The sequence below is a fragment of the Dendrobates tinctorius genome, unplaced genomic scaffold (assembly GCF_039654945.1).
Source record: "Dendrobates tinctorius isolate UK_male_01 unplaced genomic scaffold, ASM3965494v1 ptg000086l, whole genome shotgun sequence".
Taxonomy (NCBI): domain Eukaryota; kingdom Metazoa; phylum Chordata; class Amphibia; order Anura; family Dendrobatidae; genus Dendrobates; species Dendrobates tinctorius.
Window position 1 is genome coordinate 31,867,989 of NW_027361754.1, and position 22,045 is coordinate 31,890,033.

A 22,045-nucleotide genomic window follows, 5' to 3' on the forward strand; every position below is an offset into this window, starting at 1 on the left:
ACAAATGGACAGAATGGAGGCAGCCACCTGTTCCTGAGCCAATAAATAGGGTGCAGGCTAATGATTTAAATAGTTTGCAGGCCTCAAAACCGTTAAATGTCCATTTTGCAAGGCTGCAAGAAAATCTCGCCATACGGATTGCATACGGATGCCATACGGAGTACATACGGATGCTGACATGCGCAAAATACGCGACCGCACCTTGCTTACGGATGACATACGGAGCACTATTTAGGGGTCATTCATCCATATTACGCCTGTACACTACGGACCGTATTTTGCGTCGGTTAGTGTGACCCCGGCCTTACTTTGTATCTCCCCCACCTCATTGTAGATTGTAAGCTCTCACGAGCAGGGTCATCTTATTTTGCTTTAATTATTGTATTGTTGACGTTGTTACTTATGACTTGCATTTGAAACTGTTAAACTGTAAACCGCTGCGGAATATGTTGGTGCTATATAAAGATTATTATTATTATTATTATTATTATTATTATTAACCTAGACATAAAGTATAACCCATGTCAATGTTGCAGGCTGACGTGTAAAAAAAAAAATTGAAATATCACTGTACAGAGTATATTATAAAGTATGATGTTTGTAGATCACTCCTAGGTCATCTTTATTTCCAAACTGAACACCCCTAGGTTTGTTAACTGGTACCACAATCCATCCATTGCCATAAAGCACCATTCCAGTGTTTTTTTTTCTTTCAGAGGAGGAGTGGTACTTTAAATCTAATCCCCTACCCTCGTTCTTATACTCACCTTCTGGTGGTTTCACCTCTCACTAACGCCACTCCAGTCCAGTGGCACCATCTTGTGTCTGTAGCTTCTGACTGTCCGGAAGTCAAAAAGATGCATCACAAGCTCTCAAAAGCCAGAACAAGGCTCTCGTAGACTTGTATTGAAAAGTGTAATAAGTAAATACCCTGCAGTAAATAAACAAAAATAATATATGGTACTTAGTCAACATAATTTTGATTTAAAAAATGCAAAAACCATCCCACCACTTCACGGTGACCCTATTGGGATGGTCCTACTCTAATACTAAAACCTTACCGTTTGTCAAGTGACATGCATGTGGATAAAGACTGAGAAGGACTGAGCCCAACTTTTTTCATCAAAATTATGTTAACTAAGTACCCTATATTATTTTTGTTTATTTATTTACTGCATGGTTTTTACTTACTATATTTCTGTCTTTGGTTTTCTCTGTTCCGTGGCCAGTGTGAACGTGCGCTTACATGCACACCAGTTTGTATCCCAGTTCATTTCATTAGGGTTTTTTGGTATTGAAAAGTGAGCTCTGACGTGCTCTAGCGGCTAAAAGAATGATGGGGACAACAGGCGAGTATGAGACAGGAAACAGGGTAGTTACATTTAAAGTACCACTCCAGGGGGCAATATAAAAAAAAACGCTGGAGTGGTGGTTTAATAATCTTGGCTGCCCTCTTCTGCACCTCCTCTATTACCTTCCTATGTACTGGTGCCTAAAATTGTACACGGTATCTGAGTGCTGTCTGACTAATGATTTGTAGAGAAGAAAAACTTCCATCCTGTTGTTTGCATCTATGTGGATTTTGATGCATGCAACGACTTTATTTGCCTTGGCATCTAATGATTTTATGTGCTTTGGCAGCAGCTGCTTGGTGCTGGTGGCAAAAGTTCAATTTACTGTCCACCGATATCTTTTATTTGGTGTTTTGATATAAAATACATAGTTGCAAAATTTAGCTTTCATGGACAACCTTAAATGTATCCACATTAACCCTTACTTTCCATTTCTGTACACAAACCTACGTTTTTTCTAAAGACTCCTGTACGATCATATCACCCCCTTCTGTACTTTGAAATATTGAAATTGTCATTCATATGGCCATTCATAAGAGGTGTGATAGATTGACTCACTCGGCTGTTTTCAGAGGTAGACACGGAACGCTTCTTGGGTTAAGCTTATGTTGGTTTATTAAAAATGGCAAAAACCATTGTGGGATTTAACAAAATAAACTTGGCCTCTCTGGCACAATGGCAAAATAAAAGATAACTTATAGCACAGTCCATATGCCTACAGGATTCACCCGCTCAGGATACAGTAAATCTTCGCTACTGGAGCTACCGCCTGGAGACTTCCCTGTCTCCAAACACACAGCATAGAAAAAAACACAGTAGTTGGACATTAAACTTCACCAACCATACCCTTGGGGAGGAGATATGGTGAGTGACCGTCCCACAAAAAAAGAACCCTGTCATGCCAATTAACCCCTCAGCACATAACATGCTGGAGAGAAACTTTTGGGTTTCACATCACGGAAACAGCTGTCTGTGGATGGATACCATGTTTTGGCATAGGTGGTTTCCTTCATTGGAGACTGCCCTTCCCGTGGTTGTTCCTTCCTGGTGAAAGAACTGGCTAGTCATTGCTTGCGTTGAGAAACATGTGATGGTGTCTCCGCAGCTTTTGATTTACATGTTTTTGCATATTTCCCATAAGGGATGTGGGCATTGCTCTAGCATCACTGCGTTAAGAAACATGTGATGGTGTCTCCGCAGTGTTGGATGTTGATCTCCATGAGGTCATTCATCCTCATTTTTCACAGTCTTTTACTAGGCATTGCTCCTACTAGCCAGTTTCCTACTCCACACTGATGAGGGGCAATACCCCGAAACAGCTGTCTGTGGATGGATACCATGTTTTGGCATAGGTGATTTCTTTCATTGGAGACTGCCCTTCCCGTCGTTGTTCCTTCCCGGTGAAAGGCCTGGCTAATCATTGCTTGCGTTGAGAAATATGTGATGGTGTCTCTGGGTCGCCCTCCCAGGGATGTGGGATACTCGGTACCTGGCCGGTGTCAGGGGGATGTATCACAGCAGCGGTGACCCGGTCCGTGGCCCTGGGCGCTCAAGCAATGGAGAGATGTAATTAATGGTGGAATAGTTTGTGACGCCACCCGTGGTGTTTGGCAAGTATGGTGTTAGGCCAACGCTGCATACAGATCTGCTGGGACCGATGGTATGGTGCAGCAAAGATGTAATAGCTCCCCACAGGTGGAGCTGTAGTCCCAGGGCAGTGTAGATGTAACCGGCACGGGGATGTAGCAGTGCTGGAAGCGTAGGGAACAGACAAGACACAGCAGTTGCAGTTTCTGTACCTTTACTTAGCATATGGAGTCCAGGGTCCTGATCACAGATGGAATTGGGGCAGGTTAGACTGGAAGCAGATCAGGATTCTCTCTCAGCAGAAGGGCTGTGCAGTCTCCTTCCTAGCACTTTGTGATGTGAAACACTCCAGTACTTAGTTACTCTGAAATGCCTCTCTTCAGATGTTCCTAAAACTATACTTGTATGACAGACAGCTGTAGCCTCTCTCGGGGACTCCTCACTTGAATCCTGGCTCTCTATTCAATTTCTGTTGTGTCCCAAGTCTTTGCAGGGAGCAGGGCATTTACAGCCTCCTACTCCTCTGGTATCTGTGGCAGGACCGTCAGTATCCGTACCACCGTGGAGACCAGGCTCCAGTTCATGCGCTCTCCAGCTGAGGGAGCTCGCCTTCTGCAGCTCAACCTCCAGCTTCACACTCCACGTCTGCACACTTTACCCTCCGCAGACTATCTGACTCCTTCTTCCTCCTGGTCCTCAGAGGACACTCCTCTCCAGAATCCTGGTTCAGAGTTCCCCCTGCTGGCCCGGAGTGGAACTGTGTTGCATGCATTAAGTTAACTGCTGGAGCGACCCATCACTGCTTCCAAGCCTGGCATTACCCTCCCCTGGAGGAAGGCAAAGCCGGTGTGGCGACCATACCCCTGGGGGCGCCACATCTCCGCGGCTTGTGTTTTGCATGTTTTTGCATATTTCCCATAAGGGATGGGGGCATTGCTCCAGAATCACTGCGTTGAGAAACATGTGATGGTGTCTCCGCAGTGTTGGATGTTGATCTCCATGAGTTCATTCATCCTCATTTTTCACAGTCTTCTACTAGGCATTGCTCCTACTGGCCAGTTTCCTACTCCACACTGATGAGGGGCAATACTCCGAAACAGCTGTCTGGAAGGATACCATGTTTTGGCATAGGTGGTTTCCTTCATTGGAGACTGCCCTTCCCGTGGTTGTTCCTTCCATGTGAAAGACCTGGCTAGTCATTGCTTGCGTTGAGAAACATGTGATGGTGTCTCCGCGGCTTTTGATTTACATTATTCACTTACTATGCGGTGGTAAAATGTGGTCACAATGTGAAGGAATTATTTGTTCTGTGTATAATGGTATTACTGGTAATATTGGCCTTGGTAAACTGGGTTTGTTCAGTAACAGTGGGGTCATATAAAGGCCTTATATTGCGGAATTATCTAATAACTGTATATCGGTATTATCTAAAACCTATCATTATATATTGTCTTATAACTGCATTGTTTTTGATATTTTTCGGTGGCAGGAGCACAGAGACAAACCGTAAACCATTAGACGTGGGCCTCTGGTCTCCATGAACCTTAGCAGTGACAACCAAAAAAGTTTGTTCTTTGCTGTCATTTGGTTTTGTTTCTCGTAACTTTTTCACTTTTTTTTTCTTTTTTTTTTTTTTGGGGGGGGTTCAGTTGTTTTCAGCTTTTACAACGGCAGCTTTCTCTGATCGACCTGATTTTTTTTCTACTGCAGAATAAATGCATCCTAAAAACAAATGTAGTTCATTTTGCCTAATGTTTAGTTTGTTGCCTATATTATGGCAGACACTACCATGTAGCCAGGAGTTTAAAGCCCATTTAAATAGTAATATTACATGCAATATGTGTCAAATGCCATTGTTATATATTGCCATATGCTTATCCTATTTGTAAAGAGCAAAGTACTAAATAAAAGGTAGAACATAAGCTCAATAGCCTAAAGACTACAGCACTTGTAATTAAGAAGGAAGTGATTTTGTGAGTAGAGCATCTGATAGTAAAACTGGCTGAGCAGATATGAGCCTACAATACAGCAAGCAATGTAACATGTCTGTATAAAGCACTGCGAGCTTCACATAGAAGGATGACCTCTACAAGGACACATCCCCCGTCATAGGTGAAGAGTATTTGCCCCAGGAATGGCTAATATCTACCATTTGCCATTCCAGAATGATCCTTTAAATTTAAAGGGAATCTGTCAGTAGGATTAACCATCCTAAGCCATCTAAATGCGCATGCAGTTCATAGGAAGTTGAATAAAATGATACATTGATATCTGCTATCCAATGTCTTATTCCAGAGTAATCCAGATTCTCAGGGAGATCTATGTCCAGCTGGCACTCAACTCGTATCTTAGTCTGTAAATATTTTATTCTGCAGTCCGTATAGAAAGAAACGTTTCGGTCCAACACGGACCTTCTTCAGCCTAGGACATGACAAAATAATCATAAATTGATAAGTCCCGCTATGGTTATACAGTATAGTTAAACCAAAAGCAGTGTAGAAACACTAACACTTACACATGAACTGATGGTGTGAGTGTTAAGCAGTCGCAGCATGCTCTACTTTGATCCATATTTCAGACTAGACTCTCCCATTTTAAATAATTGGGAGCGCAAAAAATGGGAGCACATATGGGTTATCATCCATATGGCACGCATTTTTCACCTATTACCATGTGTAAGGTGGCGCCTATTGTTCGTGTTGAGGGACACTCACTTGGCAGCAGATTAACCAGGTCCGGCATGGGTTTTTTCACATAAATCAGTCCATGTGGTTTATTATTAGACAGCATAAACAATAAACAGCAACAGTCTTATATCAGACAGGTCAATGTTCATCAAAGGGCTTCGCTCTCTCAGCCCTGTGGTGACGCAGGCTGTGCTATGTCCAGCAACCAGGTTTCATAGCCTAAACACAGTTATTTCCCCCCGTCCAGGGTTACCTCTTAGTTGCTTCTCACTCTGGACGTCCATTCCTCCTGGGGACTGTCCGATACACACAGGCTGTTACACACAGGCCTCACCTGGTCAGCGGCCTCCGCATGTGGCTTCAGGGAGGCAGCACACCTTCCAGCACGTTGGCCTTCCGGGACCTTCCACACTGACCAATCAGATCCAGGCACTCACTCCCATGTGACCTACCCTGGTCACCTTATACAGTCCGTAGCCACGCCCACCGGTGAGATACGGATCACATGGCTATGACTTCATCACAGGTCCAATTTCAGATGCCCAGCCATACACATACATTTACAGGCTTACTATGGGCGTTTAGACACACGCCCCTGGGTGGGTTTGTAGGTGACTGGTCCCACCCATCTCACCAAGTCACCTGGAAGCTTTCCTGGATACACTGCAGCAAACCCTCAGCAGTACTTCTGCTGATCAACACATGTTCCAGCTTCCATCCCAAGGCCACCCACCCTGGGATACATAACGGTCATTTACCATCCTGTCGTTCATCCTATCTCCATTACCACAATGGATATGCCTGTGTGCATGACCCATACAGCTCCCCCTAGCTGTCACAACGGTCACTGCACCACATACCTCCCCCCTCTGTTCAAACTTGTGGGGTTGAACACTTGCCATCACCCAGGGGTCTCGAGACCAGGCACCCATGTCAGCTTGCCCCACCAGAAGTTTGTGAGCATCAGCTCCCGAGACGTAGTCCCTCTCTGCGAGCAATATATTATCGGACTTGGTCCTTTCCTGTTTCAGGGTTAAACTAGTAGGCCTTCCCCACCCCCAACAGTTCTTATGTTGGCATTGAGCTTTGGGCCTTAAGTCACTGTCCAACTGTGTCACTAGACCCTGCTTTGTCTCCCCATTTCTGCAGTGCGCTCCGTCACCCGAGCTTTCTCTCACTGGCCAGCTTTCCTGGTGGGTACAGTCAGAAGTCTCACTTACAGTCGCGTCAACTGTCTGGCCTGAGTCTGATGCATTTAGTATGTCACAGGAGGTAAGGTCTCTCAGTTTCGTACTGCCAGTCAAACTGCCACTTGCAGATTTTTGATGTTCTTGCCTTGTTGACAGTCTTCAGGTACCTGTGATTTCACTATTTGGAGGAACCCTTTGGGTCTTTATACCTTGGGTTGAAGGCGGCTGCCACCTGATGTTCTGCACCTCTTTATTAATCCGCAGTCGGTCCAGTCTCAACTGCTCCATCTCCTGCAGGTACGTCACTCGATACTCCAGGAGCATCCGAAGGTTCCTAAGGCTTTCCATGGAGCCAACAATGATTGGAACCAAACCACCTTCACCAGATACCTGGACTTCAGCATCAGGAGGGATCTTCACCTTCGCCACACCGGAGATATTCACAAGGTCTTGCATTACCTTCCCGAGCTTTCCAACGACTCTCCCCACCAGATATTTGGGTACCGGAATTACGTCTTCCCCCAAGCCCAGCTGATTCTTAGCTTCCCTCGCAAGCTCTAGACGATGAGTGGCTTTCACATTACTCCGCATGATCATCTGTTTAGCTTGGAGACATTGCCGATGCATATCCAATAGGACAGCTACCCGCTTTGCTGTGTCTTCCCTGGTTGATAGTACCACCAATTGCCAAGTCTCAGGTGCCCATTGCACCCTACACGCTCTGACCGCCTTTTTAAAGGCCTCATGCACCCCTTCACTGGTACAGGCTTCTTGCACGTCTTTGGGTACCTCGATCATGCACTTGAAGATCATGGGCTCGCTTTCTTCCTGGACAGAAGGCTCCGGCTTTACAATTGTCTCGACTGGGTGACTGTCTTGTTCAGCTCTTAGCTCACACATACACTGCACAGATTTGGTGCAGTGTATGTGTGAGCACTGTGTCTCTAATGACACAAATACTGATGCGAGCAGCCTGTCCAATCAGCAGCTGTAACAGTGTGAAGTGTTGGGGGTGTATGTATGGCGATATATATGATACTAAGGATTCTGATACTATAAATAAAGGGCTTGTTTGTGTTGTTGAGGAGCTCTTCCTTCATTCCTTCCTAGCTTTTCACTATTCCTTTCTGACCCTGGCATACCTCCAGCCTGTGTAAGTGTTCAGTGTGTGTCTGGGGGAGGAGCAGCTGCTCTCTGCAGTGAGGCTGCTAGAGGGGGAGGATTTGTTACTGTGTGATGAGGGCTTCTTCATGTGGACGTTGAGGGCCAGTAGCTATGGAGGGTGGGGTGTTGCTATAGAGGGCATGTTTGGAGTAGAGTAGGAGGTTATGACTAGTTCTCATTTCAATGCCATAACACCCCCCCCTTGGAAGTTCTGTTCAGAATATCTAGAAAACCGTGCAAACTAGTGACAGAAAGTAAATTACTAAGGCCGGAGTCACACTGGCGAGGAATACGGGCGAGTGAGAGGCGCTAAAAGCACGCATTAGACACGGACAAATGATTCTCTATGGGGTCACTCGCACCAGGCGTATATTTCTCATCCGTATCCTACGCTCCGTGCCAATCGCAGCATGCTGCGATTTTCAGCGTACTACAACCGTAGTACGCCAATGCAAGTCTATGGGTGTGCAAAAAATACGGATTACACACGGAACACAAGTGTGACCTGCGAGCAATATGCAGGTCTTTTGGCTGGTGACAGGAAATGGGCCAATCCATCATCAGGAAGCCTAGACATGCAAATGAGCTCAAAAAGCGCTCCAGACATCCAGGAAGTACGCCTCCACGGAGTACAGCAGCAGCATGGCATCCACGTACATAAATGTGGAGATGCTCATTGTCCTGGTGCAGGAGCGTCCCGAAATATGGGACCCACGCGATGCAAATTATGCTAACCGGACAAGAAAGAAGGCGTCATGGAGGCGCATCTGTCGCCAGATGTACCATGACTTTGGTGACAGACCACGTGATGAGCAGCATAAAATTCGTAAGTGCAACCCTAAAAACATCATTAACCTTAGCGCGCAAAAAAAAAGAATCTAGAATCAGCACCCCCTTCCTGTGCATGTACTTTTAGCCTCATGAGGCCGTTACATTTGGATGTGACATGTGGCTTCACACAGCCATAATTTGGGGTTAGGCCACAAGCTCCTCATCCTCCTAGACAAACAAATTATTTTAAGTGTAGCTAATGAGACCCTGTGTATCTGCCCAATTACATATGCCACCATGGGTAGAACGCACACCCCAGAAGGCCTCATGCCTAGACTACTGTTTTTGAAAATGTGACCTCTCAAATATGTGAATTTGACAATTTTTCCTGTCACATTGCAGTGGAAGATGTGATGAAACGCTGGCGAAGCATCCGGGACCAGTTCCGCCGGGAACGCCAGCAGCGGTCCAGGAGTGGGGATGCTGGATATGTAAAAAGGAAGTACATATACTATGACCGGCTGTCCTTCCTCGCCCCAATTCTGGATCTGAGACCGTAAGTAGATACCTCACACCACATTACACAAATACATTACACAAATACTTTACAGGGACAAAAATATAGATGTATTTTTGCCTCTGTTCTATTTCATAACAGAACTCAATCCAACCTTACGGATCGAGGAACGGCCTCAGAGGCAGAGCCCATTATAGATCCTGTAGGGGATGAGGTGGCTGGCCCATCTTCTCCCCCTACAAGAAGGATGGCTGAAGATGAGGCATCTCAGGACAACACAATGTCTGGCCTACACACAACACCACCAGGACGGTCTGCTGCTGCCACATCACCCATCCTGGAAGAGCCGGGCAACTTGAGCAGCAGCCCAACTGCCCAGATCAGGTCCTCCCCACAGGCTGCTCTTACATCACGGCGAACAAGAAGAAGGCGCCAGGTCACTATTCAAGAGAGCAGGACCAATGTGGACACAGAGGTGCTCAATTATTTGTCTAGAGTAACTACAGATGATGGGGAGGAGGCCTATGCACGTAGCCTCACCCTTTATCTCCGTGCCCTTACCCGTGAGGTCCGGCTCCGTATTAGGGGATGTATTCAGATCCTGTTTGATGCAAGCACCCCCCCAATACCCCATATGAGGTTTTTGAATTTCTGGAGAGGTGGCAGCTCTCACCACGAAATCTAATGCGCGTGAGACCATCCAAACAGATGCTTGCTCAAGCAGGGTCCGAACAGCCCCTAATACGTGGGCCAACACCTCAACCCTTTCCTCCCCCTACCCAACCTTCTATTCTGCAGCCCCAAATGTCATCCTCAAGCCAACCCCACCAATATGGCCACTTGTACCCACCCAGTGTTGGAGGCTGGTCCCAACCTGGTTGGGGACGATCTGGCTATCTTGGTGGGTATGAGCCACGTGCCTACCACAGCCAACAAGAAGCCCCTCACCATCATCATTACTCTGGCCAGTATCCTCAACAGTCCCAGGAGGCAGGACAATTCCAGCATCATGGGCAACAGTATGGCCCCACACAGGGCGATGTTGGCCACAGTGTCCAGCAGCACCCACACCCACAGGCTGTTCTTCCACGTTCCCCTTCCCCAACCTATGAGGATTTATGATTCTGATGGGGGAGATGTCCAGTGAGTTTTAACTGGTGCTCCTAATAGAAAGGAAAAAACAGGTGTTCTCCATCACCAACATTTAGAACATAATTTAACATTCACATTTTTAAACAATGTTTTCCAAACATATGAAACAATCCATCGTGACAGGCAACGCTACCTCACGCCTTTCAGACAGATATTACATGTGTGTACAAAAGAGAATATTTATCCGCGCTATACTGTAAAATGAAAGGATGAAAATACACTACTCACTTGCTAAGGCCTAGGAAAGGCGTGCTGGCCTTAGTGAAGTAGTCACCTTTTTGCTAGCAATCTCTAGTAAAAAAATTCAAGGCGACCAGCATTCAGAATATCACGCTCTCTCTATGTCTTAACAAGTGAGTTTTGTATTTTCATCCTTTCCAGTATAGCATGCTTAAATATTCTCTGTTCTACAGACAGGTAATATCTGTGTGAAAGCTGTGAAGTAGCCTTGCCTGTCATGGTGGATTCTTTCTATGATTGGAAAACATTATGAGGAAATGTGAGTGTTATCTTGTAGCCTTTATTTTGGTGATGGAGCTCACCTTTTGTTGGCAAATCTAGGTTAATCTAGTCATGCAGCAATGTTGTTATTGCCTAATCTTTGTTGGTGTTTTGTTATGTAATGTTAATTTTAAAAAAAGTTAAAGAAGGCACAAAGGGTCATTTTGCCCATTGCCAAAATTTTCTTATGGCAATATTATGTTTGCCTTTAAGCAAACCAAAAAAAAAAAGGCAAAACTAAAAATTTGTCTCCATGCAAAGAGAAAAGGTCGCACTCATCGAGATGGAAATTTCACTGATTTATTGACATATCATGAACATGTCAAGTCGGGGGAGTGACATAAGGAGTGCAAAGAAGGCTGACAATGGCCGTTTCGCGCTGCTCGAGCGCTTCAACGGGTCCAGAAGTCGCTCCTCTGCAGATATCGCTTTGCGCATCCTTGTGTCCTGAAAGGTTATCCCAGGGCGCACTGTCTCCAAGAGTCGATCAAATGTGGAAATGCTCATGCGACAGTACTGGTAAAATTTCTCCGGATGCTCCCGCAGAGAAGAATAGAGGCGGTGAAAATGACCTCTTGTGAGTCGTTGCCTCAAAAGTGGATGGACCCACATGTGTCTCCTCCTCCGCGGATCCACTATCACTGGGTATGGTTGCCCAAAGCACCGTGACAAAAGCCAGGTAAAGAGAACCTGCTCAGTTGTATTGAATCTCACACCCTCTGCCATGCTGCACAAAGAACACCAACACACCTCGTGAAAGCAAGGTGACAAATGGACAGAATGGAGGCAGCCACCTGTTTCTGAGTGTCTTAATAGGGTGCAGGCTAATGATTTAAATTGTTTGCAGGCCTCAAAACCATTAAATGTCCATATTGCAAGGCTGTGAGAAAATCTCGCCATACGGATTGCATACGGATGCCATACGGATTACATACGGATACAGACATGCGCAAAATACGCGACCTCACCTTGCTTACGGATGGCCTACGGAGCACTATTTAGGGGTCATTCATCCGTATTACGCATGTAAACTACGGACCGTATTTTGCGCAGGTTAGGCCTCTTTCACACTTCAGTTTTTTGCATCAGTTATAATCCGCCAAAAAGGCGGACAAGCGGATCCGTTCTCAACTGATGTGAACGGATGGCACAGGATCCGTTTTTAGACATCCTGAAAATGAAGAAATTTAAAGGAATCGCTGGCCGGGAAGGGGGGAGAGAGAGAGAGAGAGAGAGAGAGAGAGAGAGAGAGAGAGAGAGAGAGAGAGAATGAGAGAGAGAGAGAGAATGAGAGAGAGAGAATGAGAGAGAATGAATTTTTTTTTTTTTTGTCCGGCACCCAGAAAGAAATTCGGGTTAAATCAGTGTTTGCAGGATCCGACAGAGAAAAAAACGTTACAAGCTCCGTTTTGAAATTTTTGAGGATGGTGACGGACAGCAACTTTTGGCGGATCCTCACAAAAAACGGATGCAACGGACAACAATCCGTCACAATCCGCCATTAATGCAAGTCAATGGGAAAAAAACGGATCCTCAAAAAAAATTTGAGGATCCGTTTTTTTTCAAAACCTGGCGGATTGTGACTGATTGTAAAAAACGGAAGTGTGAAAGAGGCCTTAGTGTGACTCCAGCCTTATTGTCATAATTCTGCAGCCCAGATATGTACTGAGATTATGTGAAAAGCCCGGACAACCCCTTTAAGATGTTTCCGAAATCTGACCATAATGGCTGATCAACTGAAAGGTTGTCTTGAAGAGTGAAAGGAGTTTAAGTGACTTGTTGATTTACACAGAACAAGATCTGGGCATAGACTTCAACAAAAGCTCATTGACCATGTCGAGAAGCTCCATGGATCAAAGTATCTGGAACATGATCTGAGTATTAATAATGTTTCCTTTCTTTTGTTGTAACCCAACAGTAAAGGAATTGCTCAGGATAGTAGATAAGGATTTGCTGTATTAGCCAGTGATGGTAAACCCTGGAAATTGTTCTTCTGTGGAACAAGAGAAGCATTGTAATAGACAACTCAAGGCCATCTTGGTGGTGGAAACGTAGTGTAAAAGATGTAAGGCAAGGTATACAGATCCGGAAAAGACCTATCCTCACTTTCTTTTGTGTCTTTGATTACCTTGTATCTTACCAAGAACAAACTAGAAAGTGACATGCTGTGGTTTGTCCCCATAGCATATTAGCTGTGGTTAGTCCCATACCATATCAGTCATGGTTTGTCCCATGCATGTGTGTGGGAAAAGATCCAGTTTCAGCTGATAAAATCTAAAGTTTTTATTAAGTCCATTAAAACAGGCATTTTTCTGTTGTGACAAAGTATTGATAGCCGGTGTGGCAAAAGGAAGGGTACCAGAACAATGAGCTGAACATGTTTCGAACACTGCATGTGTTCTTAAACTCATGGTTTGTCCCATATGTTAGGCGTCGGGTTTCTGTCGCTGCACAGCGGGAATCCCGAGCCTTACTTCCGGCGGTCTCCCATTCCTCTCCAGCCGCAGAGGAGGGTGCTCTGCCCGGACCAGCTCCGTGGGTTTGCTTGCTGCTGCCACCTCTGGCACAGCTATGGCAATGCATGCTGCTCAGCAGCAAGATTCTCCAGGGACTAAGTCCCCATGTCGGGCCACTGAGCATGCCCGTGGAGTGATCTCCCATTGGAGATCAAGGGTCACATGCTCAGGTCCTGCTCGTGTTCGGACTGGCCCATCCGAGAAGCCAGGAAGGTCCCGGACGCTCACTGCTATAAAAGGTTCTCATGGCTGCTCGGCCATGTGCTATGATAGCCTGTATTTTCAGTCTATAAGGAGTGAGTGGTGTATGCATGTATGAATGACTCTGGTGACTGACTCATTATGAAACCCCTACCCTTGGTACGCATGTGTTGTGCAACCTAGCCTGTTAGCGCCCAGGCTTAGGCGTAGGTAGGTCAGAGTTTGAGTCAGGCATTAGCCATCATCAGTGACTCGGCATGCCTCAGTGCCCCGTGCTACACACTCCATAGTGAGCGTCTATAGCGGCGCTCGTGTCAGCGACGCCACGCGCTCAGTGGGCATAGAAGGACTCTAAGCCCGTGTCCTTGGGGTAGAGTTCTGTGGCCGCTTGCTGTGTGCTCTTTGGCCGGGCTCTGTGAGTTAAACAGGCTTCGGCATCCACGTTCAGCGGCTGTGCGGCTCTGTGAATTAACAGAGCCCGCTCCTGTTCACATTGGGTGACGTAACCCACGTGTGACTGTTTTTATGCCGCTCTATTCTTCCGCCATTTACTAGCAGCAGTGTACCACCTCTGCACGGTGGACCCGGGGCTGCGAACGCACCTACTATTATTTTATAATTTGGTGCGTTTCGCCTGTCCTAACACGTCAGCAATGGTTTGCCCCACACCATATCAGCCGTGTTTTGTCACATACAATGTCAGCCATCATTGGTCCAATACCATATCAGCCGTGATTGGCCTCATAACATATCAGCTGTGGTTGGTTCCATACCATATCAGTCATTGTTGGTCTCATGCCATGTCAGCCATGATAGGACCCATACCATATCAGCTGTGGTTGGTCCCATAATATGTCAGCAGTGGTTGGTCCCACACCATGTCAGTCATGGTTGGTTGCATACCATGTCAGCAGTGATTGGTCCCATACTATGTCAGCCGTGCATGGACCTATATCATTTTAGCTGTGGTTGTTCCCATAGCATATCAGCCCTGGTTGTTCACATACCATATCATCCATGGTTGGTCCCATACCATATCAGCCATGGTTGGTCTCACAACATATTAGCCATTTTTGGTCCCACACCATATTAGCCATGGTTTGCCTTATACTATATTAGTCATTGTCAGTCCCATACCATTTTAGCCGTGGTTGGTCTCATACCATATCAGCCGTGGTTGGTTCCATACTATATCAGCTGTGGTTGGCTCCATACTATTTCAGCCGTGGTTGGTCCCATACTATATCAGCCATAGCAACATAGTTTTGAAGGCTGACGCAAGACCATATGTCCATCTAGTTCAGCCTATTTTTAGTGCAGCTGTTCTGCAAAAAACCCACAGAGTAGAAGCCAATTTTCTCCATAGGGAAAAAAATTACTTCCCCTAAGCTGGGTCAACCATCTACCTACAGTTGTGGCCAAAAGTATTGACACCCCTGCAATTCTGTCAGATAATACTCAGTTTCTTCCTGAAAATGATTGCAAACACAAATTCTTTGGTATTATTATCATCATTTAATTTGTCTTAAATGAAAAAACACAAAAGAGAATGAAGCAAAAAGCAAAACATTGATCATTTCACACAAAACTCCAAAAATGGGCCAGACAAAAGTATTGGCACCCTCAGCCTAATACTTGGTTGCACAACCTTTAGCCAAAATAACTTCCGGTAACCATCAATGAGTTTCTTACAATGCTCTGCTGGAATTTTAGAACATTCTTTTTTGGCAAACTGCTCCAGGTCCCTGATATTTGAAGGGTGCCTTCTCCAAACTGCCATTTTTAGATCTCTCCACAGGTGTTCTATGGGATTCAGGTCTTGACTCATTGCTGGCCACCTTAGAAGTCTCCAGTGCTTTCTCTCAAACCATTTTCTAGTGCTTTGTGAAGTGTGTTTTGGGTCATTGTCCTGCTGGAAGACCCATGACCTCTGAGGGAGACCCAGCTTTCTCACACTGGGCCCTACATTATGCTGCAAAATTTGTTGGTAGTCTTCTGACTTCATAATGCCATGCACACGGTCAAGCAGTCCAGTGCCAGAGGCAGCAAAGCAACCCCAAAACATCAGGGAACCTCCGCCATGTTTGACTGTAGGGACCGTGTTCTTTTCTTTGAATGACTCTTTTTTTCTCCTGTAAACTCTATGTTGACGCCTTTGCCCAAAAAGCTCTACTTTTGTCTCATCTGACCAGAGAACATTCTTCCAAAACGTTTTAGGCTTTTTCAGGTAAGTTTTGGCAAACTCCAGCCTGGCTTTTTTATGTCTCGGGGTAAGAAGTGGGGTCTTCCTGGGTCTCCTACCATACAATCCCTTTTTATTCAGACGCCGACGGATAGTTCGGGTTGACACTGTTGTACCCTCGGACTGCAGGGCAGCTTGAACTTGTTTGGATGTTAGTCGAGGTTCTTTATCCAACATCCGCACAATCTTGTGCTGAAATCTCTTGTCAATTTTTATTTTCCGTCCACATCTAGGGAGGTTAGCCACAGTGCCATGGGCTTTAAACTTCTTGATGACACTGCGCACGGTAGACACAGGAACATTCAGGTCTTTGGAGATGGACTTGTAGCCTTGAGATTGCTCATGCTTCCTCACAATTTGGTTTCTCAAGTCCTCAGACAGTTCTTTGGCCTTCTTTCTTTTCTCCATGCTCAATGTGGTACACACAAGGACACAGGACAGAGGTTGAGTCAACTTTAATCCATGTCAACTGGCTGCAAGTGTGATTTATTTATTGCCAACACCTGTTAGGTGCCACAGGTAAGTTACAGGTGCTGTTAATTAGATAAATTAGAGAAGCATCACATGATTTTTCGAACAGTGCCAATACTTTTGTCCACCCTCTTTTTTATGTTTGGTGTGGAATTATATCCAATTTGGCTTTAGAACAATGGACAATTCTTTTTGTGTTTTTTCATTTAAGACAAATTAAATGAAGATAATAATACCAAAGAATTTGTGTTTGCAATTATTTTCAGGAAGAAACTGAGTATTATCTGACAGAATTGCAGGGGTGTCAATACTTTTGGCCACAACTGTATAATATTATGTTATTCATTACCTTCTATACTGTTACTCACAAGAAAAGCATCCATTCCTTTCTTAAATTCATTCAGTGAGTTGGCCAACACCACTTGCTCAGGAAGAGAATTCCAGAGCCTCACTGCTCTTACCGTGAAGAACCCTCTTCCATGCTGGTGCAGAAATGGTTGGTTGCATGTCATATCAGTTGTGGTTGGTCTCATACCATTTGATGACCTGTGCAGAACTCACTTATCAAGAGGAACAACATTGGTGCACTGGCCCAAGACTTACAAAGAGAGGAAAAAAAGATCCATGAATACAAATGCAGGTGTTACCAATTTACTAATCTGCTCTTCACCATGTGTCGGCATAAGGATAGGATGTGTAAGATGCAAAGATGATTTGGTGAAAGCAGGATTCCTTTTAATGCAATTCAAAAACAGAGAAAAAACAGGTGGCGCTCACCAATTGAAGCACAGTCGGCTCGAAATAGCCGTCGTCCACAGAGGGTATCCCCTCCTCTCCCTCTGTGCCCATGTCATGGACTATATAAAGGAATGTTTTATCAGATGGTGACTGCCACCTGTTTTTTCTCTGTTTATGGACTACAATTGATTCCTTCATTTTTTGGTGTGCACCTGTATTCCCTCAGTAGTCTGGTGTCCAGTTTACACCAAGGTAGATTTTAATTTCAGCTGAGATAATCACAGAAGAAGGTGCCGGCAATACACCTCTTTTCAAACGATTTGTTCCTTTTTATGACAACCTAATACCAAGCAGAACTAAAATGGGAAACAATATTTCAGGTGTATTCAGCAACACAAGTGGTAGTGTAATTGGAGATCGTGTATCTGCCAACTGGAGTTTTTTGATAGGGCTTAAATTAAGTTGGGATATTTTTGGGTGCTGGATTATTGATGGGAGAACCCCCCTATGATCGGTATAGGCGGGTTCGCCTGAGTTTTTTGTAAAGTTCGAGTTTGGGGGTCGGAGATGATGTAAACTTGCGTCCGAAACCCGAATTTGGACTTTACAGATATGGGATGGGGCGGTGATGTCACCACACAAACACTGCCGGAAAAAGCCGAAGACTGCCGAGTGCAGTGAATACTGGCGGAAGTTAATGAGCGGCCCCAGAAGCAGATAGCAGATGCCGCCGGGAGACAGCGTGACGGGAGGGCGCGTTGCTGGACAGGTAAGTACAATTATAATGTTTATTATTAATTTTCTGCATTTTTTTTTACAGCCGGCCTGGATCCGAACTGGGCCTGAACTGTAACACGGATTTCCCATGGAAACCCGTGTTCGGGACCTTGTGACTGAACACTATGTGTTCGGTACGAGTCCCGAACTTTACAGTTCGCTCATCCCTATGCTAGATCCCATTTTGATGAAAAGGAATCACACATCAGGCAAAGGAACATGCATTATAATAGGGCTCCATATGTTTCGTGCCTATGGACCCCCTTTCTTCTGTATATCCCACTACTTCCAATTACCGTAAAAAGGTTGACCTTTCTCTCCTTCATTCTCCAGTCCAATTTGATTGCGTCACAAGTGGCCAGAACATGACTTCTACAATGTATCTCACAGGTGAGACGTCGCAGATTCCCTCTCTGATGCCATTTACTGCTACAATCAGATAATAAATCCTCACTGTGGTTTTAAGAGTGACCTTCCCATCCTGATTGCTAAATGTTCTGAGTACATTCTGTCTCCTAGTAACTAACACAATATGCTTATGTGAAATTCTACTTGTCCAATGAAATCAGAGGATTGGGCAACACACGCAAACAAAATAGCAATTTTTGTCTGTTAATATGAAAAAATTCGACAATGATATAATTGAGATTCAATGGAGCAAAAGGATAAAGGACTAATTCATACCCATCAAACCGGTAATAAGAGCAATGTGTTCAAGGAGAAACAAAGGCATTTGTGTATCATCAATATATTACTACTAAGAAATAATACAGATGTGTCTACCCTTACCGTTTCTTAAATTTTAATAGGGTCTCCAATTTTTTTATGCTAAAATTTCAATTATTATTGCGATATAAGGGGTAACCTTTCTCCTTGTGGAGAGTTACAAGCCAGGCCTGGCACGTCAAAGTGAGGAGACTTATAGGCTATGCATGCTTCTTTGGGAAATTAAATATGCAAATTGCCTCTTCAGAGAGAAATAGAACTAGAACTCTAGTGCCGCTAATTGGAAGTAGCAATAGGTGTCACCAAAGTTCTGGTCCTCTTCCTCTCTAAAGAAGAAATTCCCATAATACTTTATTAGAACACTATTGACAGGCTGTAATTCTCATCACAACCACCAGGGGGTTCACATATAGCAAAAAAAGGTCTCAAATTATTGCATTTTTGCTAAAAAAAAACAACAACAATAAAACAAAAACACATCACATGAGACCTCTATTCAATGGTTATTCCAAGGGATGTGTAATAATTTTCAGATCTGTGGGATTTCAACAGCTGGGACCTCCATCAATCCCGAGAACACTGCTCTGAAATACCCAATCAGAATGATGTTTGAGCGACCACTGCTCCACTGATCCTCTATAGGACAGCTGGAGATAGCCAAGTGCTCGTCTCATCTAAAACAATACAACAGTGTTCACATGCATGCAAAATTGTCTTAAAATTGATTAAAGAATATGGACAAAATTGGGGCATTTTTTTTAAATTCATGTATTTGGGGCTGAAAATAACTTTTGCAGTTAAGTTTCCTAAAAAATTTTGCTTCGTTTAGCTTTAACAGGTTCTTTATCTCCCTGCACATTACTGGCTGCAGAATGCACTAACTGAGAAACCATCAGTGAGCTCATTCTGACCAGAGAGTTTGTAACTCTTTTATCTGTCTTTTAAACTTTTCTGTGCTGATTTATAAACCACATTCCACATTAAAGATGAGCTGAACTTTGATGTGGTCATAAATAGTGTTGAGCATTCCGATACTGTAATATCGGGTATCGGCCGATATTCGCGGTATCGGAGTTCCGATACTGAGTTCCGATACTTTTAGAATATTGAATACTGGAATCGGAAGTTCCCATAATGCAATGAGCCAGTTTTGATTTTAGGAATCCTAAGAAGTGTGGGCACATCCTGTTAGGCATGTTAGGCATGTTAACTAATGGCATGGCTGTGATTGGCTGCTGAAATGATGTCATGATGCACTATAAAAGCCGCCGCCGCCATTTTGGGTTCACTCTGCTGTGAATTTACTTAGGGACAGGACGCTGCTGTTCTGACTCTGAGAGACAGTTTGAGCTAGCGATTTGCTTTATTGTGCTTTACCCAGGCTACTTTAGCAACCACTGTGTGAGAAGCTTTCTTTTGCCTTGCAGCTTTGTTCACGGCTGTCTGCGAGGTCTCTGTGTGTGAGTGTAGCTCACGCTGTAGTGTGTTCTTCAGCCACCTCCGGTTGTAGTCCGCTCAGCATGCGTCACTGCCTCATACATTGTCCTTTTTTGCATTAGTGCAGCTCATTTTTCCTGATTTCTCCTATTAGTGTGGTTCCATCCGTATCCAGCTAGATTGCTTGAAAACACGATATAGGAGTAGATAGAGGAGCTTTTCTGCAGCCTTGCAGCGCTGTTCACGGCTGTCTGCGAGGTCTCTGTGTGTGAGCGTAGTGTGTTCTGCAGCCACTTTCAGTTGTAGTCCGCTCAGCATGCGTCACTGCCTCATACATTGTCCTTTTTTGCATTAGTGCTGCTCATTTTTCCAGATTTCTCCTATTAGTGTGGTTCCATCCGTATCCAGCTAGATTGCTTGAAAACACGATATAGGAGTAGATAGAGGAGCTTTCCTGCAGCCTTGCAGCGCTGTTCACGGCTGTCTGCGAGGTCTCTGTGTGTGTGAGTGCAGCTCACGCTGTAGTGTGTTCTGCAGCCACCTCCGGTTGTAGTCCGCTCAGTGTGCGTCACTGCCTCATACATAGTCCTTTTTTGCATTAGTGCTGCTCATTTTTCCAGATTTCTCCTATTAATGTGGTTCCATCCGTATCCAGCTAGAATATTTGCAAACACTATATAGGGGTAGATAGAGGAGCCTTTCTGCTGGCTTGTGCCCTGCAGCCCCAGCCAGATTAGTATTAGCCAATTTTTTGGAGCCTCATCTATTGCATTGCAGGTTACCTTCCTGCATTCTAATAGCTACAATAAGTTTGTGATACTATCGGTTTTACATCTTTGGGCACATCCAGTGTCTTTTTGTGAAATAAAAAAGTTAATAAAGTTCACAAAACACGCCACTTTACAGTTGTGTAGGCCACATTAGCTCATATTAAAGTCTAGTCCACACTTTATAAAATCAGCGTTTTTTATACCTGTTAGCAGCTGTTCAGGAATAAGCACACTAAGCCCTCAGTACTTTTCTGCCTATCTTTATCAGTCTACCAAGAAGAAGAAGGCAGGGAGTGAGGCACGTGGTCATGGAGTTTCTGCAGGGAGAGGACGTGGGGATTCTGTGCCTGCTGCGGGCACCAGTGACTCAGCATCCCCCAGTTTTACCAGGGAACAGTACTTTATGTGCAGCTTTGTAAGAGCTCGCCGTACCCCACTGCTGCGGGACGAACAAATTGAAGCCGTTGTAGGATGGATGGCAGCTAACGCATCGACTTCAATTAGTTCCAGATCCTCTCAGGTCCAGAGCACTGAAGAGCACCCATTTGTCTCTTCACCACCTGCCAAATTGCCCAGGCAGTCAGAGAGCCCTGGACAGGAGCCATCTCTACTTTTGTTCTCTGAATCTGTTGGCTTGGAAAGAGGGGGCCAGCCAAGCAGCATTCGAGAATTTGAAGAAGAGGTAGTATGCAGTGATGCGCAACAGCTTTGTCTCTCTGAATCTGATGAGGCGGGTGGGCCAGTGCCTATGGTCAGCACACCTCAGTACGCATCTGATGATGAGATTCAGGTGCCACTTTCTGGTGCGTACTGTGCTGTCGAGACTACCCAGGAGAAGCAGTCATTTGAAGAGGGTAGTGTAGATGATGAGGTCCTTGACCCATCATGGCGTGAGGTACAGGAAGGTGGTGGGAGCAGCTCTGAGGAAGAGATTCCCCAAAAGGCCAAAAAAGGAGGGAGAGGGAGGGGGCAGACTCGGTTGCCTGCAGCCTCCACTTTGGCACCCATTAGGAGCATGCCTCTCCCAAAACCCAAAACGGGCGCTCCCTAGACTTGCAGTGCCTGGTCCTTTTTTGACACAGTTGCAGATGACATTTGCTTTGTCAAATGCAAGCTGTGTAATCAGAAAGTGAAAAGAGGGAAAGGTGTCAGCAACCTCAATACCACAAATATGTGGAAACATGTGCGGACCAAGCACGTGGTGGAGTTACAAAGACACACTGAAGACCTAGGCCAACCTACAGCA